The 19,314-nt window shown below is 40.4% G+C and overlaps 1 pseudogene; it reads left to right on the top strand.

Moving 5' to 3' along the window:
- The first annotated feature begins 12,720 nt into the window (after window positions 1–12,720).
- Window positions 12,721–13,619, top strand: LOC124991299 (growth arrest-specific protein 7-like; annotated as a pseudogene).
- Window positions 13,620–19,314: the final 5,695 nt, after the last annotated feature.

The raw sequence follows: 19,314 nt of genomic DNA, 5'->3' as shown, positions 1-19,314 counted from the left end.
TAGAGACACAGTGATTAGTCTAAAGGGTTGTAGATAGGACGAGATTGGAAGTGATTACAGTCTAAAGGGTTGTAGAGAAGATGAGAGATTGGAAGATTGTTGTTCTACTTTTATGTTATCAAATTTCAAATGATAAATTTAAAAAGACCAGAAGACAGGTCATTCACATTTCCCTACATACCCTAGGGAAGACTTGCATGTGTGGTCATCATCAACAAAGAACGGTAAGAAGCTTTACAGAAGTCTTTGGAAGCCAATGTTCATGAGTAGCATGGTATGACGACGTAACCAACATAACCCCAACTGTATCAGGAAACCATGGCAGCAAAAACACCCATAAATCTCTGTCTGCATCCATTCCAACAGATTCTGAAGAACCACAGAATGGTAAGAAATTATCCTCGAATGGTGCATTTGACAATAAAAAGCACAAAGAGATGGTTCCTGTACATAAACAGGGAGAGACATTCCCAAGAATTTTCATGTGTGCTGATTGGACAATAAATAAATATACTAGTACCTCTTCTCTTTCTGTTATTCTAAATCTTCATTTTAACAGATAAATAATGATACATGGGGGCATAAATTTTGTGATACATTTTTAAATTTAATTGTTTACATAGGCAAGACCTTGTAAACTTCCCTCTCCCCCCATATAGTCTCTCTTCATTCATCTATTTTGAAAGAAAGAAGTGAAAAGTGTACTTTCTAAGCACAATTCTTTGGTTTATGACCTTGATCTCATGTCATCCCCTTAGTCAGTCTTCATCCCTTTGGTAAGTGCAGTCTCTCCATCTCTATTGCTCCTTTCCCTCTGCCATTTACAAGATCAAGTTCTCCTTTTCCTGGAAAAATTTTCTCCTGGAGCCTGCTCCCCAGTTAGCTGCCACATCAGTGCCCTTTTTATCTCACTATCACAGTTACTGTAAGAATAACTAAGAGCTCCTTCACCCATCTGCACAAAGTTTTTTGTGATCCTGTTACTACTATACCAGTTGTCCCTTCTGTCCTTGCTCTCCTTGGAATCTGTCCATGTGTGTTCTTCTACCTCTGCCCTGAATATTTTCTAGAGATCTACAGTTCCATTTGCCTACTACACAGTTCTTCCCTTATGTTCTCATGGTTATTCAAGCTACATCAACTTAAAACCAGATCTACCATTAAGATCCATACCTCACCCAAAACACTACTGCTGACTTTCCCTTAGTAGTGGTGGTCATGGATATCTTGGGAGCATTGCTTTTCCTCCTCCCTCCTATTGAATTCCCAAATCCTCCACCTGTGAAAGCCCTCTAGTGTCTCTTTGGTACTCATTTGCTGTGGTTTGCCAATTTCAGTTTTTTTTTTAAAACCTGTATTTTTACCTCTAGGCTTTTCTTGTCTTTGACTCTATTCTTCACCAGGAGAGCTGGTCAACAACATCATACATTAACAATGATTTCTTCTTACTGAATTAGAGATAACTGAACAAAGAGTTTCTGCTGGATTCTGAGATGTCTCACTAAAACCCAATCAACAAACAGTATTCCTCTGTAGTTCAAAACTGACAAGAGGGATTGGATGTTGAGGAAATTCCCAAAATATAGAACGAGAAAAAAGTCAAAGAAATGAAAATAGAAAGGGGGAAAGTGAGATATCAATCCAGGGATACATGAGATATGTCTAACAGGGAACAAGGACAGAGGAAGTAGAGGGAGTAACAATTAACTGAGGTGATGTGTGTGATTTCCAGGCCAGGAGGTGACCTGGGAGGTGGGAATGTTTCTAACAGGAAGCCCAGGGTGGTGATGAGCTTCACATGCTGTCTGCATAGAACACACCTAGACCAATATGGTCCTTTGACAGACGGCAGTTTCTGTTTGGAGATCATCTGTAGAATTAAGTAGAGGCAGTTCAGAGTCATTAAGTCAATCATTAAGCCAGAAGCCATATTATCATATAATAAAAGATAATGAGGACAAATCTCAGACTAAATTCTGCTAAACTAAAGATATCTGATGGCCAAACAAGCACAAATTGTTCTGTCACCACCTTTTGGAATTGGGGGACTACCTTGCTACTGTGCCTTGAAGGACAGTGGCCAGCACTGCTGATGAAAGGCACGCTCTGAGCTACTGTGGTCCTTCAGGATGAGAGGCCATGTGGATGACTCAGATGTAGGAGTGCAGGAGCCGGGGATGAATGCAGGATGCAGCTGAATAGAATCTTCTATTCTGGCTCAAATGGGTACAATGCCTCAAATTGTGCCCCAGAGCATCCACACAAAAAATTCCTGAGTTCTAGTAAATTTTACAATTGTGCTACTATCACAGAGGAGTTTTAGAATATTTCTGTCACCCAAAAAGTTCCCTCATGCTCATTTGCAGCCAATGCACATTCCAGTCTTCTTTCTGTCTCTGTCATTATGCCTTTTCTATAAATTTTAGGCAAATGGAATGACCCACAATGTGTAGTTGTTTGAAGCTGGCTTCTTTTTACTGAGCATAATGTTTTTCAGGTTCACCCATGTTCCTGCAAGTGTTAGTAGTTAATTCCTTTTTACAGCCAAGTAGTATTCCATGCACAGACAGAATGATTTTACTCATCAGATGCTTGGATATTTGGTTGCTTCCAGTTTTGAGTTACTCTCGATAATGTTATTATGAAAATTCCTGTATGAGTGTTTGTGAAGACATGCTCTCATTAGCCTTGGGTTACTACTCAGGACTAAAATTAGGGTCATGTGATAGTTTAACCTAAGAAATGAACTGTTTTCCAAATGATGATATCATTTACCTTCTAAAAGGTGAACTTCAGTGACCTTTAGTACATATATGTATGCATATACATATATATAACTCCTATTGCCCAACACAAAAGGTTAAAACTATTCCTTCCACACTGAATTTCCTTGGCATCTTTGTCAATTTTCAACTTGTCATAAATTTATTTTTGAACTCTCTATTCTGTTCCATTGATCTGCAGTCTGTCCTTAAGCCAATACCACATTTCTTTGATTACTGTGGCTCTATGTAAGTTTAAAGTTTCATTTTTGGCTACTTTAGGTCTTTTGAATTTCCATGTAATGCATGATCCCAAAGTTGATTTTTTTATATTAAAATCTTTTTTTTATTTTTACAGACTGCATTTTGATTCATTGTACACAAATGGGATACAACTTTTCATTTCTATGGTTGTGCACAATGTAGATTCACACCGTTCATGTAATCATACACATGCATAGGGTAATATTGTCTGTTTCATTCTACTATCTTTCTGTCCTTCACCCACTTCCACCCCATCTTCCTCTACACCATCCAAAGTTCCTTCATTCTTCACTTCCCCCTGCCAACCCCCTCGTTATATATTGGCATGCACTTATCAGAGAAAACATTCAGCCTTTGGTCTTTTGGGCTTGGCCTATTTCACTTAGCATGACATTTTCCAACTTCATCCATTTACCAGCAAATGCCATAATTTTCTTCTTTATGGAAGAGTAATATTCCACTGTGTATATATACCACAGTTTCTTTCTTCATTCATCAATAGAAGAGCATCTTGGTTGGTTCCACAATCTATCTATTGTGAATTGAGCTGCTATAAACATTGATGTGGCTGTATTACTGTAGTATGCTAATTTTAAGTCCTTCGGATATAAACCAAGGAGTGGGATAGATGGGTCAAATGGGGGTCCATTCCAAGTTTTCTGAGGAATCTCCATACTGCTTTCCAGAGTGGCTGCACCACTTTGCAACTCCACCAGCAATGTATGAGTGTGCCTTTTTTCCCACATCCACGTCAACACTTATTATTGCTTGTGTTCTTAAGAACAGCCATTCTAATTGGAGTTAGATGAAATCTTAGGGTGTTTTTAACTTGCATTTCTCTAATTACTAGGGATGATGAGCACTTTTTCATATATTTGTTGATCACCTGTATATCTTCTTCTGTGAAGTGTCTGACCAGTTCCTTAGTCCATTTATTGATTGGGTTCTTTATATTTTGTGTGTAAAGTTTTAAAAGTTCTTCATAAACTTTGGAGATGAGTGCTTTGTCTGAAGTGTGTGTGGGAAAGATTTTCTCCCACTCTGTAGGCTCTCTTTTCACATTATTGATTGTTTCCTGTGCTGAGAAAAAACTTCTTAGTTTGAATTCATCCCATTTATTGATTCTTGCTTTTATGTCTTGTGCTATGGGGGACTTGTTAAGGAAGTCTGGTCCTAATCCAAAATGATGGAGATTCAGGCCTACTTTTTCTTCTATTTGGTGAAGCCATTTTGATAATATTGATTCTGCCTATCCAAGAACATGGGAGATATGTCCATCTTCTAGGGTCTTCTTCAATTTCTTTCTTTAATGTTTTGTAGTTTTCATTGTAGAGATTTTTCACCTCTTTGGTCAGTTGATTCCAAAGTATTTTATTTTATTTTTTTGAGGCTATTTTGAACGGAGTTGTTTTCCTCATTTCCCTTTCAGATGTTTCATTGCTTATGTATAAAAATGTTTTAGACTTATGCATGTTGATTTCATATCCTGCTATTTTGCTGAATTCATTTATGAGACCTAGAAGTTTTCTGGTGGAGTTTTTTGGATTCTCTAAATAGAGAATCATGTCATCAGCAAACAGTGACAGCTTGAGTTCCCCTTTTCCTATTTGTATCTCTTTAATATCTTTAGTCTGTCTAATTGCTCTGGCTAGGATTTCAAGGATGTTGAATAGAAGTGGTGAAAGAGGCATCCCTGTCTTGTTCCAGTTTTTAAAGGGAATGCTTTCAGTTTTTCTCCATTAAGAAGGATGTTGGCCGTGGGCTTAGCATAAATAACCTTTACACTGTTGAGGTATGTTCCTACTATCCCTATTTTTTCTAGTGTTTTGAGCATGAACCAAAGTTGATTTTAAGATCAGCTTGTCAATTTCTATCAAAAAAGTGAAACAAAAGGGCTTGCTGAGGTTTTGATTAGGATTGTGTATGATTTACAGACCAATTTGAAGAAATTAAACCTGGACAAAATGTAATCTCTTTTCTGTGACCTTGATATATCTTTTCATAATACAGATCTTTTAAATTTTTTCAGCAATGTTATATTATTTTCACTGTATAGATTTTGTAGTTTTTTTGTTGTTGTTGTTGTTAAATTTATTCCTAAATATTTTATTATTCTGGATCTATTGTGAATATACTTGTTCTCTCTCTTTCCCTCACCCCTCCCTTCTCTGTCTCTATTGCACTATGGGTAGAACCCAGGACTTCATGCTTCTTTGTTTTCTTAATTTTTAGCTTGCTGGTTACTAGTATATAGGAATGTAATTGATTTTTGTACACTGATGTTGTATCCTGTAACATTGCTAAACTCAGTAGTTATAATACAGTTTGTAGATTCCTTAGGATTAACAGATTCCTATACCTAGGATGATGCCGTCTATGAAAATTGCAATTTTTCCTCTTCATTTCCAATCTGTACGACTTTACATTCCAATCTGTGCCTTCACTTTCCAATGTGTATACCTTAGTGTAGCTTTTCCCCCTTTTTGCACAGGCTGAAATCTCATATCTTTGCCTCATTCCTTATGTCAGAGAAAAAGCATTCCATCTTTCACCTTAAGAATGATGTAACTGTGGGTTTTCTACAGATGTCCTCTGTCAGATTAAGAAGTTTTCCCTCTATTCCTGATGTGTTCAAGTTTTTCTTGAATGGACATTGGGCTTTATCAGATGTTTTTCCTGCTTCTATTGGGATGTCATATGTCTTTATTTCTTTTATCCTACTAATATAGTATATCACATTACTTGATTTTTAAATGTTAAATCTACCTTGCACTCTGGGATACATCTTGCTTGTTTTAGAGTATATAATTCTTATATTTTGCTGAGTTTATTTACAAATACCTCATTAAAGATTTTTATACCTATGTTCATGGGCCTAGTTTATGTTTCTTTCTTTTTTTTTTTTTCCTTGTGATGCCTTTACTCTCTTTGAGATTAGGGTAATACTGACCTTATAAAATGAAATAGGAAGTGTCCTCTATCTTCCAAAACAGTGTGTTTAGTATTGATATTGTTTCTTCTCTAAATATTTGATATAATTCATCAGTATAGCCATCTGGGCCTACCCTTGTAGAAAATTTTAACTTTTTTTGCTTGTTATGGGTTTATTCAGATTTTCTGTTTCTTCTTGAGTCAGATTGAGTAATTCATATCTTTCTATGAATTCATCCATCTCATTTAAGAGATGAGATGCTGAACTACTATGCATAATAATTTGGCAGACTCTCTTGAAAGTGGCAGAATTGAACCGTTGGAGATGGTTTCACGTTGACGGTGGGGCTTGGCAGAAGGCAGAACATGAAGAATAGCTCTTCTTTTGCTGGAAAATAAAGTCACGCCTTCAACACTGGGAGAGGCCACAGAGAGACACAGTCATTAGGGAGACACTTCTTGTGGAAGGGTATATGGTCTCAAGCTGTAGGAGCATAAGAGCCCAGGAATATTTTGAGGTTTCTTTTTTGGCATATGATTCTTTACTTTTGTCCTGAAGTCTTTGGTAAAGTTTCTTAAACCCTCTACCTGAGTTTAGCTGTATTTGGGGAGTTAGCAAAGGGGCCATAAATAGACAAGAGTGGTTAAAAGAGAAAAACAAGAAAAGGCAGCAACCTATAGAAGCCAACTACGAGACATCAGGAAGCGACTTCAGGTCCTAACACAGCAGCAGCTCAGAGACAGCAGAGGTGACACTGCCACAAAGAACTGTGGACTAGGTAGACATTTCCCAGTTGCTTTCTGAGATTTCTTTGGGGACACAAAATGGGAGAAAAATGGATTTTCTTCTAAGGAATGAAGATTCTGTGTTGTCAAAGTATAGGATACTCAAAACAATTAAAATGTGGCCTGTTTGATAGCCACAGATATATCAAGACTGGGCATAGAGTAGTGCACACTATTTTCTTGGTAATCATCATCCGCATTCCTCAGAGAAGCAGTGGAGTCTAGGTATTAGCAGCTTCTTTTTCAAAGCATCAGATAAAATCACATCACATGAAAGCATTCTGTCTCCCAAGGACAATATTTGCATGTTTGAATAGACACAGTAACTATTCCAAAGACATTACTTGTTACAAAGGAATAAATGGTTACCTAGCCAAATTTCTAATAGCAATGACAGTCTCATTGGGTAATTTACACTTTTTGTTTTGGGGTTTCAAAATTTTGAACCCATTAGATCACACACATAGATGACACTCTAAGCTGCCTATTATAAACAAGTCCCATCCTGAACCAAGAAAGGAGAGCATTTAAACCTCATTAGCCATGCAGCCAGACGATCTCTTCATGTCCAATTATTCTACAATTAAATGCCTGTGCATTCAACCAAAGAGAAAGCTCCAATGCAGAGAGTTTAGATTAATTCACCAGCCACAGGAGTGAAGAGGGATTATTCGAAATGGAGCTTCCTTTCTTCTCACCGTCCTGTATGGAGCTTTATTCACGTTGAGATTGATACAGAAGGTAACCCTGTATGAAACTGCCTGCCAGCAGACTCACTTCCCATGAATTTTGCATTGATGTCAGTTGTGAAGGGGCACTCTCCATGTCGGGGAGACTTCAGCACGAGAGCAAGACTTGGCTGGAAATGTTTTGGAGTGTTAATTGTATACTTCTTATTCTCTCCATATTTTTATTTTTCTTATCTCTTCCATCCCACCTTCCCTCCTCCTCACGTGCCCTGTGCTCCATTGTTTCAGAGGGAGCCTGTGGAAGGCTGCAGAGCAGAGGTAGGCGGAAGCTTGGAGACTTTATGGGTTTCTCCTAGAGGCTTCAACCTATTGGGAAGACTCAGGTTCAAGAGAAAGCCGGAGGTCAATGCATTGTGGGGGGTGGGGGTCATTCTCTGAGAGAGGGAAAAGGCGGAGGTGGAGAGAGGCCTCAGAAAGACCTGACACACCCCTCGGCTGGAGGAGAAGAGAGAGCTATGGTCTTGGAGGAGCAGGGCTGTGGTTCTGCTTCAGGATAATGATCTAAGGAGGCAGTGAGGCTGCAAGGACACAGGGTTCTGTGTCAAGTGTGGGTAGAAGAAGGATTGCACATGATTCCAAGCCATCGCACCAAAATGATTGCCGGGGACTCAGAATAGAAGGGAAATAAGAGAAGGGCCAGGTCTAAAGCCACAGAGCCCCAGGGATAATAGAGAGACCTATTTATTTATTTGTTTATTTATGGATATAAAACTGGTGAACCAAAGTTTGCATAGCCCCTTTACATTACAAAGTCAGTTCTGGAAACTTGACATCATCTGGACAAGAGGACTTGGTGGTGCCTAGGTATAGATGAGGTAGATTTGCTGCCAGGTTAGCGTCAAGGAAACTCGAGTAAAAACTAAATTAATATATTTTAAAAACAGAGATGAGAATGCTTATATACTTGTCTTTGTAAACTTAGGTTTATGTCAAAATTATCTAAACACAAAATGAAAATGTATGGCTTGAGCAGTAAAGTGGGTTTCCTGCTGGAAAAATTGATAGAAGCAAGGGAAGGGGATAGGTTACAATGAGCTTATTCTTTCAAAATTGAAGGCCAGTCAATTAAAAGAGAATTCCTGTTTTAAGTTTTGCTACCTTTAGGGTAGGAGGTGGCACAGATGTTGTGACGAGGATACATGGGAGGGGTCCTTCTCCCCTTGACACGGCTCCACTACCTCCCATTCCAGGCCCTCCAAACTGCTAACAGATAGTTAATACATTTTGTTCCTGCTTTTAAGAAATACCTAAGTCTCAAAATGCAAATCATTGAAAAGTTCTTAACCATAGCAGGTAGGGCTAATCTCCCATCTCATGGCAAGAATGTTCCTTCAAAAGGAGAAGTGGAGGGTGCAGAGGCATCAAGAAGGGCAGGTGAGGTGGACCTACCACCACTGAGGTGGACATCAGGTGTGGGAAGCAGGGAGAAGAAGTCAAGTACAGCCAGAGCGCCCAGAGCCATGACTCTGGAGAAAAGGCCCCTGACAGGAGCATCCTTGGAAAAACCAGATGACCTGTGTCCTAAAGGGCTGGCTTTCACCCCCATCCCCATCTGTGGAAACCACAGCCATCAGGGTTAGAGACAGACGTGGCAACAACCAAGAGAAAGGGACAAGCTTGCCTGTGCAGAAGTATCGCTCTGGGCTCCTGACCAGTCACAGAGCACCAGAGGCTTAGAGAGGGCAGATCAGCCCTTCCTGCATTCCTGGACAGCAGCCTAGCCTGTGCTGTGAGGGGGGAGAACTGGCAGATCCATGGAATATGATATCGAAGTTTTATAAGTTAAGGTTTTCACTGAATTGGAGGTTGAAATTTTATGAACGAACACAACCGATATATCAGAATTGAAATGAGACTGTTTTAATGATTGAACATTTGTGGAGATCGATGGAGACATTAAGTTACCCAACTGTTAGCAAGGATGGGTAGTGGAGGAGCTGGTGGCTCAGTAGAGTACAGTTAGCGAAAGCTTTTAGAAAAATTAAAATTATATTTTGTTTATCTATCAGTGAGTTGAGCTTGCTTATTCACAATGATTAGGTTTATAAGCAATTTAATTTCTTTTTTGCCCTTGGTTTGTTTTCCTACCAGCTTGTTATCTTTATCTGTTCATTAATTAAGGGTTCTTTGTATGCTAAGGATATTATCACTTGGTCATGTGTTGGACAAATATTTTTCCCCAATTTGTCATTTGTGTGCCATCCCTTTGTCATTAAAGATTTTTTTTCCTGCAGTATTCTTATATAATTAATTTCTTATTTTCCTTTGTGGATTCTGGTGTTTATATCTTGCTAAGAAGAGCTTTCCCTGAATTAATAGTAAAAGCAACTGCTTCCTGATTTCTTCTATTATTTTCTTCTGATGGTTGTAAATACTGTCTTGAGAAATGTGAACTAGCCTTTAAGACAGAACATACACTGTTGCTTTTCCACTCATACTTGAGTTCTTCAATCCCTGTCATTGATGTCTTAACTTGCTGTGGGTCACTGGCCTTTCAAGGTTTTCTTGAACCTCCATCTGGCTAATTGCTCTTATTTCTCACTTTGCGACATGAATACACTGATTCCTACTCCATGCACAAACCCTCTCACCATCACCCTGAATCTCTATTCAAGGAATGGCTTCGACAGAAAGTTCATCATACTTTTATCTCACCTGCAGGTCTTCGGCTGATGTTAGGAACCCAGTTAGTTCCTAAAATTTGAGATCAACAGCAGTCTCAGTGGAGCAGAATGTAACCTTTTCTCAGGCTTTTTGGGCTTAACTTGTATTTTCAATTCTATTTTGAAAATAAAGCAATGCCTTTACATTGCACTTTCCATAACTTTCATCACCTGCTGGTTAGGGATCATATTGTTGGAAATCAGCAGTACTTATTATAAGGTAGAAGGAATTAGCGTTTGTCTCAGGAGGGCACATCATGTCCTGCATTGGAGGATTCTGTTAGGGTATTGCCAGTTTGGTCTGCCTGCTTCTTGGAATTTCTCTAAGGGTTGGAAAATAACCTTCTAAGAAAGACTGAGAAAACCGTATTATGATTAACATCTCTAAAGGGTTTTTTTTTTCTCTATGATGAATGAACTCATTCATTCAACAAATCTTCACTGAGTGTGTACTATATACCAACCACTTGTGATAAAATGTTGAACACAACTGAATATTTGTTTCTATGGAGAACACACACTCATGAAAAAGTCAATAAAAGGTAATCAATAGGTATCACGAGATTAGATAGAGATGTTACTATGAAAATAAAATAATGCAGAGCAAGGGATGAAGACCGATAGGGAGGAGGGCAGCAGGAAAGACCTCTCTGGAAAGAGAATGTTAGAGCAGAGACATGGATCAATGGAGGGAATAAAACTTGTGGAGATCTGAGGGCAAAGCATTTCAGAAAGAGGGAACAGCCAAGTACAAAAGTTTTACAGCAGGAATGTGCTTGGTGTGTTCAAGAAAGAGCAAGCAGGTCAGTGTAGCTGGAGAAGTACAAATAGGGAAAGACTAGGTATGTGGTTCTGGAAGATAATTGGGATCATTAGCCAATTTTCAAGAGGACTTTTTCCTACGGTTAAGATAAGGACAGGATCAAAATATAACCTAATGAATCACATAGTTTATTGCCATATAAAGAGATCCCCCTCTTTCTTTTTAGCGCTTAATGTGGGGGAAAATAACAAGAACAAATCTCACAGGGAGTACATGCAATAGGCGAGGTCCATTAACCATAGAGTGAGTGAGTGAGTTCGAATTTCATTTAGACTCCAATTATTAAAGGGTAGTTGCTCTGTCAGGATGGAGGCAGTGTCTGTGGATGCAGTTTAATTGACGTTCTGAGGTATACTTCTCAAGGAGATGTTCTTGGGAAGATGACCTGACCCACACAGGGGAAAGCCGTCACAACGAGTAAGGGTCACCTCGGGAGAGAGCAGGGCTGGGTGTGGGGAGAGGCTTTGGAGAACAGTCTAGAGGCTGGTGGAGAGTAGCCCCACCACTGCCCAAGTCTCAAGGTATCTGCCAAAATCCCCGGATGTATGTGTTTTGGAGTCTGGTAGTTGAGGAAAAAATTCAGACATGTGGTCTGATAGGGTAGGTGTGCCCCAACATTTTCACAGGGAGGGGGGATTCACTACAGGTTTGTATCACAAAGTATATGTCACTCACACCGAAAGCTTTGCAAGTGACAGGAATCACTTCTAAGTGACACACCAGGGAGAACTTACCTGACTTAGAGTTTGAAGGGCTCACTCTGGGTGCAACGTGCAGAAATGACTGTAGAAAAGCAGGAAGGGAAGCAAGGAGACTAGTTAAGAGGCATAACTAGATGATATGATGTTGACCTGGGCCAGGAATACAGTGCTAGACTTATGAGAGATGATCAGATTCTGGACACACTTTGAAGGTCTTATAGAAGAGTCAGGCTGAGCTTTTGGCATGAACATGTGAATGGCAGTGCTGTTGTGGAGGAGAACAAAGGGAAGGATTCATTTGGGGGGCTGAGCCCACTGCCTCTCTGGTGCTGGGGTCAGGAAGGGAAAGAGGATGCAGCCAAGGAGACTAAGGAGAAATGGCCAGTGTCAAAGGAAGCCAGGAAATTATTTCCTGGAAGCCAAAGGAAAAATAGGCACTTAAAAAGGAGGGAGTGCCATATCCTTCGCTCTCCACTGGAGCTCCTCTGCAATTCAGGAGCCATCTTGGTACTGCAGCGCGGCGGAGCCTACAGAAACTGAAACCCAGATTTGTGAGGTACTGGAAACCTTCAGGGACACTATAAATCTACAGGGTAGAAACTGTACTACCTCAGATCCCCATGGCTAAATGGGAAGACACACAAACAAAATGAAAAAAAAAATGAAAAATGAAAAAAAAAAAGGAATAAAGCACTCCAAACAAACCAGGATGCTCCAATTATAGACTCCATTGACAAATCAGTAGAAGACATGTCAGAGAAGGAGTTCAGAATTTACTTAGTAAAACTGCTTCACGACTTTAAGGAGAATATAAAGAGTGAAATCAGAGCTATGTTTCAGGAGAGGGAAGATATCTTAAAGAAAGAGATAAAGACCCTGAGAAGAAATCTAGAAGAAATCTTTGAAATGAAGGAATCAATAAACCAAAATAAAAATTCAATGGAAAGTAGCACCAACAGAGGAGACCACTTGGAAGACAGAACTTCAGGCAATGAAGACAAAATATAAAATTTTGAAAATAAAGGTGACCACACAGAGAAGATGATAAATTGCGTGATGTTCCCTCACCCAGACACAATGCCTGAACAGCAGCTGCTGAAGCCAACAGAGTGAAGCTACTGTGACTACTTCTGGGCTGATAAGAAAGACCCCCCCACAAGGCAATGGCACCGTGGCAGGATTTGAATTGCTGCTCCAAAAGCAACTGCAGGGCAAACAAATGCAGAAAGAAATGTTTGAATTTATCTGAGAGAGGATAAAGATCGAAGAAGAATATGCAAAGAACTTGGTTAAGCTCTCACAGAACTCCTTGGCTGCACAGGAGGACGGCTCCCTGGGAGAAGCATGGACTCAGGTGAAGAAGAGCCTGGCAGATGAAGCAGAAGTTCATCTCACGTTCTCTGCCAAGCTTCACAGTGAGGTCAAGAAGCCCCTAATGAACTTTCGTGAGAACTTCAAGAAAAACATGAAAAAGTGTGACCACCATATCGCTGACCTCCGCAAGCAACTCGCCAGCCGGTATGCATCTGTGGAGAAGGCCTGGAAAAGCCCTCACAGAGCAGAAGAGAGACCTGGAGATGAAGACCCAGCAGCTGGAGATCAAGCTGAGCAACAAGATGGAAGAGGACATCAAGAAGGTACGGAGGAAGTCCACACAGACTGGTAATGACCTCATGCGCTGTGTGGACCTCTACAACCAGGCCCAGTCCAAGTGGTTTGAAGAGATGGTGACCACCACTTTGGAGCTGGAGCAGGTGGAAATGGAGAGGGTGGAGATGACCCGGCAACATTTGTGCCAGTACACACAGCTGCGGCACGAGACGGACATGTTCAACCAAAGCACAGTTGAGCCTGTGGACCAACTGCTTCGAAAAGTGGACCCGGCCAAAGTCAGAGAGCACAAAACGGGCAACATTCGCCCTGTGGACATGGAGATCTAGACACACCTGTGTGGCTCCAGGGTCCTGCCCAGGAGAGAGGCTGGGTGTCCCACAGAGAAGAGATGGTGTCTCCTGCTGGGTGAAGCTGCCCTCCCACCTACTTTCTTATCCACTGAGGAGAGAGGAGAGAGCTGGCAATTCCAGAAGGGTGATCTGGATGGCCCAGCTGGAGGATCCCAAATATTCCTAGGCCAAGACGACAGACCTGCAACCCTGCCCTTGTCTCCAAGACTGAAGCCCCCAAGCCCCATGCCATGCTTGTTGCTCTGAGAATAAACTGAGGCTGGAAAAAAAAAAAAAAAGGAAGTACCACACACAGTGGTGCACACCTGTAATCCCAGTGACTTGGGAGGCTGAGGCAAGAGGATCACAAGTTCAAGGCCAGCCTCAGTAATTTAGTGAGGCTCTGCCTCAAAATAAAAAAAATAACAAGAGCTGGAGATGTGACTCAGTGGTAACGCACCCCTGGGTTAAATCCCAGATACCAATAAAATAAAACATAAAATAAAATAAAAAAGGAGGGAGTGATAAACTGTTCCAAGGACTGTCACAAGATTAAGTGAGGCTTCAGGGTTTCCACTAGATTGGACTCCTCTGCTACATGTTTCTTCCTGTTTGATAAATTAGGCTCATCCCTGTGGCACTCAGAGTCCAAGACCCTCTCCAGTTTGGAGTGACTGCTTTTTGCCTATCAAATATTTTTTTCTTCTTTTTCCTTATAGAATCTTAAAAGGGACTAACTCAGCTGGCATTTCCCTTAGCTCATCACCTTCTTCCTGCCTGGACATGGATGTGATGGCTGGCAATTAATCCTGACACAGAAGGACTCTGGATACACCCTAAAGAAGGCAGGTTGGGAAGCTAGACGGTGCCTGGATCACCCAGTGACCTTATGGAGTCTCCATGCTGGTCTTAGATGATTTACCTTTTGATTTCCTTTCTCATGGGAAAAATATAGACATCCCTAATTTGTTTAAACACTATGATACGTTTGTTTTCTGTTTTTTGACAACAGACCCCTAATTCTAAGTGATATGCTAGCCATACATTCTTTGCCCTTGGGTCTCTTCCAAGCAGCTCCTACCATCCTACACAAAGGAAGTAAGTCAGGACTAGAGACAGCAGGCCATGGTTCCACCACCACTCAGCTATTCCTGCATATTTGTGTGTCTTTGGTCAAGTTGCCTGAGCAATGTTTAAACTTTGCTTTCTTTCCAAAATGGGCATGTTAGAAGACCCTGCCTTCCTTTATGACTATGCAATTTTTCTTAAAAAGTCGTGTTTTTTTTTTTCTTATTTATCAGTAAACTTTTCTGGTTATGCTGCTTGAAGTAAATGCGAAAGGAATCTGGATTGGATTAAGGCTGTGGGAAAGAATCCATGAAGTACAATAAAAGTAAATTCTTACAAAACGAGATACTAAAATAGAAAGCTTTATGCCTTTTAGTGACTGCCTGGTAAAGCAAAAAAACACAAGAGCAAAAATTTCAGTTGTAAATGAATACTAGGCTCCACACATTTAAAAGCCTAGATTTGAATTACACAGTGAAAAAACTATGTCAAAGATCTCAGTGATTTGTACAAGTGAGAATTTGCAGAAAAAAAAAAAATTAACAATAACTGCTGGAAATGGTGGAAACCACTAGCCTCCCAGAGAGAAGGCAGGATCATGGAGGTCAGCCTCAATGGGTACTGACTTCCCTGCTCAAGACTAGTGTTTCAGGTCATCGATAGGACTGATTATGGAAGAGAGAGAGAGAGAGAGAGAGAGAGAGAATGAGAGAGTGTGTGTGTGCACGTGTCTCAGGGTGGGGGGATCAAAGAAGAAATAGAAAGTCTAAGAGCAGTAGGAGAAAAAGAGATCGACTCTCAAGTGTCACCCACAAAACACTAGAGTTATATCTGACATGCCAGCAGAGAATGTGCTGTTTCCAGGTCAGTGTTTTTCTTGGTGGAAACCCTCCAAAGCTATCTGAGAAACAGAGGAAGGAACAGTCCCAGCCCAAGGGCAGAGTTGCTTATGTCAAACATCGAAGCTTATATTGGCGTAACCTAGGACAAAACTCAGCCTCTATCCATTCCAACTTCATAATTAACTTGTGAGGCAGGTTGGACAGGTTCAGGGCCGTTACCAGATCCAGCCCCATCACTCTTAAGCGGTGGAAGAGCAGCCTGCAAAAGAAGTTCCCTGAAGCTGTTCTCTCTAGGCTGGGTGGCAGCTGCAGAGGAGTCACTGCAGGGGCCCAGGCTACTCTGTAGAGCTGAGCTGACTCCAGCTTTGTTGGAGCCTGAGAAAAGATCCCATTCTCTATTTGCACCTGTGGGAATTTGTTGTCCAAATTATGAAGGAATGTTGAGCTGAAGGCAACTAAGAAATGGATAAAGGAGAGTTCTCTGCCCTCCCTCTATTAAAGCAGGATGAAGATTTTAAAAGACAGTCGTTATCCTACCCCCATCTCTACCAGGGAGAAAAAGTTGCAATCACTGAAGGCGACTTTAGGCCCCCATCAGCCTGGTGATGGTACCAGAAGAATTTACATGAACAAACTTCAACTGATTAGCCTTTAGCTGCCATTTTTTGCCTTTCCTGAATTCATCGCCATAGAGACTCAAGGTCCTTTTCCTTTGCCTTTTCCACTGTTCTTTGTTGAAGATGCTATCTGAACTGGGATTTGAAGCCACCACTTTGAGGATTGCTCATTGCTCATTACCACGTACACATGAAATATATGTGTTAATAAACTTCTGCTTGTTTTTCTTATTAATCTGCCTTTTGTAATAGGGATCTATTCCAACTGAGAACCTATTGGGAACTATTATTTTTCTCCTATGGCTCACATGTTTCACTTTTGAAAATTATGCTTTTGTACTTTATGGGGCTTGTTCTTATCATTAGCACAGGAATGGTGGTCTCTTGGGTGGTGTCTATGTCTGGTAATGAAGAACCACCTGGTAATGCTTCAGGCCCCCAACATAATCACGGGGTCCCTGGGATGAGGCAGTTCACAGACCTACTCTGCGCAATTGATGCAGAGAGCTGGTGTTAACTTTGTGTGGTTCCTTGTCCAGAGATATTGTCACTGGACAAAAAGAGGCCCAGGAGGCATCTGAGTCTTGGAAATGCTGAGACTGGAGCAAACACTGGGCTGAGAGATTGTCTGCGTGCTGTCTGCTCTCTCTTTGGGTATTATCAGCTGAATCACACCAGCAGGTTTCTTTCTTGATACTAACTAACTAATGATAAGAGCCTAACTAATAATATGATTTAAAAGAACCAGTAGCAAACATGACTATCTTGCTGTTTACAAGCTAGGCCAAATGGTTGACAGACTTCCCTGTATGTGGGGAGAGAAGGAATAATATCTTCCCTAAAAGTTAGACCTCTTCTATAGGATGTAAGGGAAAGAGGATTTCCAGGCTCGTGGTTTTCTGCTTCTGTTTTTGGAAGAGTCGAAGACAACTAAGTCTATGGTTTTAGAGTTGAAGGGCATATGAAAGATTGGGAATAAAAAAGTGAATGCAGAACATGAAAAGCATAAAATTCAAAAACCACCAAAGAAGCATGAAATCCTTTTGGCCACAAGAAAATGGATGTAGTAAGTGTTTCAGTGTACTGCCTGTATACGACGTGGCTGAACAAATGTTTTGAAGTGTTGAGAGTCATCTTGTTCTCTTCACATCTGGGTCACTGAAGAGCTGTCTATGAATGACAGAATGGTGCAGGAAGACAATGGAAAGGGCAAGGGGCCAAGAGCAAGAAGATGTGGATTGTGTACCATCTGAGGGCAAGGGTCTTCCCTATGGAAAACAGACTCAGGATCTGGGCAGTATTCTACGTGTTAATTAATCAATGCAATTAGTACTGGGACTCACTTGAAGATGAGTCCCACTCCAAACAGAGATAACACTGATGCATTGGTAATATGCAGATGACTACACCTGCTCTTGTTCAATGCTACACTCTCGTTTCTTACAGGACACACCTCCTCAGGAAACGTCTAGTTTACCCACAAGCATTTTTTGATGCCTCATACTACAATCCAAGTGGAAAGAGTAAAGTAAAATGCTCAGTGAGTCACATTTGCTCTACTCTCACCAATTATGTTAATACTTACTAGGACATTTGGGTTCCATTCCAAGATACATCAGTTTTCCTCTGAAGTGCTCACCTCTAACCTAAGCTTAAGGGATGTGGAATGACTGCTGAATTAAAAGCAATTGTATCATGAAAACTGCAGTTGAGATTCAGTAGTAACATAAATAATAGTTGGCGTTTTACAAACAATTGCCAATGGTAATTGCAATGGTAATTAATACTTAGAGCATCACGCATGAAAATGGGCATAAGTCTTAATAATATCTGTGGGTCCCTCCTAAATTACAAACTCCTTCCAGAGAACTAAGCACTGGGAAAGGCCTATCTTGATATTGTGGAAAAGGGGGTTAGGTGTTTGGTTAAGTGTAGATTTAAAATTCTAAGACACCTAGCTCTAGGTCACACTTAAGGTCTAGACCACACACTCAAGAGACTCCTTAAACATCTCTTCAATTCCAACTCAACTTTAAGAGGCACAATTGATAGTCAAAAAGAATTATTGCAAGTAAATACTGCTTTCTGACTCATATTTCTAACACATTTCCTGTATGAAAAGAAGTTGAGATTCTGTTTCAATAATTGGGCTGCGAAGCAACCAAACCACAGGTATGACTTATAGCTGCTCAACCCTTCTGGATACCTGTAACCCAGGAATGACCTGGAGCAAGAAAGGCTAGAAATTATAGTTCTTTCCTATTAGACTCTAAGACCCTACCAAACCACAGAGTGGACTGTAACCTGAGGCTGGACCAGAAGTGAGTCAGAATTGGACCAGCCTTCAAGAGTGGACTCCATGTAAAGGACTAGCAGGTCAGTTACCCCACTTCACCCTGAGCAACAACCTGGGCAGTGAAAGGAATAGCAACATATTTCTTAATTATAAATCTGAGTAATAACCTTATTATATAGCTAGTAGTAACTTTATTATAGAGCTAGTAGTAACTTTATTAATAACTTTATTTTTTAAATATTTTTATTTTTACAGACTGCATTTTGATTCATTATACACAAATGGGATATACCTTTTCATTTCTGTGATTATACACAATGGAGATTCATACCATTCATGTAATCATATATGTACATAGGGTAATACCGTTTCATTCTGTTATCTTTCCATACCCTACTCCCTTCAACCCCATTTTTCTCCATACCATCCGAAGTGTCTTTATACTTCTCTTCCCCCCATGACCCCCACCCCAACTTATATATTGTCATCCACTTATCAGAGAAAACATTCAGCCTTTGGTTTTTTGGGCTTGGCCTATTTCACTTAACATGATATTTTCCAACTTCATCCATTTACCAGCACATGCCATAATTTTATTCTTCTTTATGGCTGAGTAATATTCCACTGTGTATATATACCACAGTTTCTTTATCCATTCATCTATTGAAGGGCATCTCCGTTTAATAACTTTATTATATAGACTAACTAGATTAACTAAAGTGACTAGCTAAGTGACTGTGAGCAAATCATTCTACTTCCAGGAACTGAGTTTTGGCATTTATAAGATAAAGGTTCAGGACTCAGTAACAACTAGTAAACTATAAAATTCTAATAAGGTTTATGATGAGAAACATCAACTATAATATAGG

Source organism: Sciurus carolinensis, chromosome 8 (genome assembly GCF_902686445.1).
Source record: "Sciurus carolinensis chromosome 8, mSciCar1.2, whole genome shotgun sequence".
Taxonomy (NCBI): Eukaryota; Metazoa; Chordata; class Mammalia; order Rodentia; family Sciuridae; genus Sciurus; species Sciurus carolinensis.
This window is presented reverse-complemented; position numbering and strand designations above follow the sequence as displayed.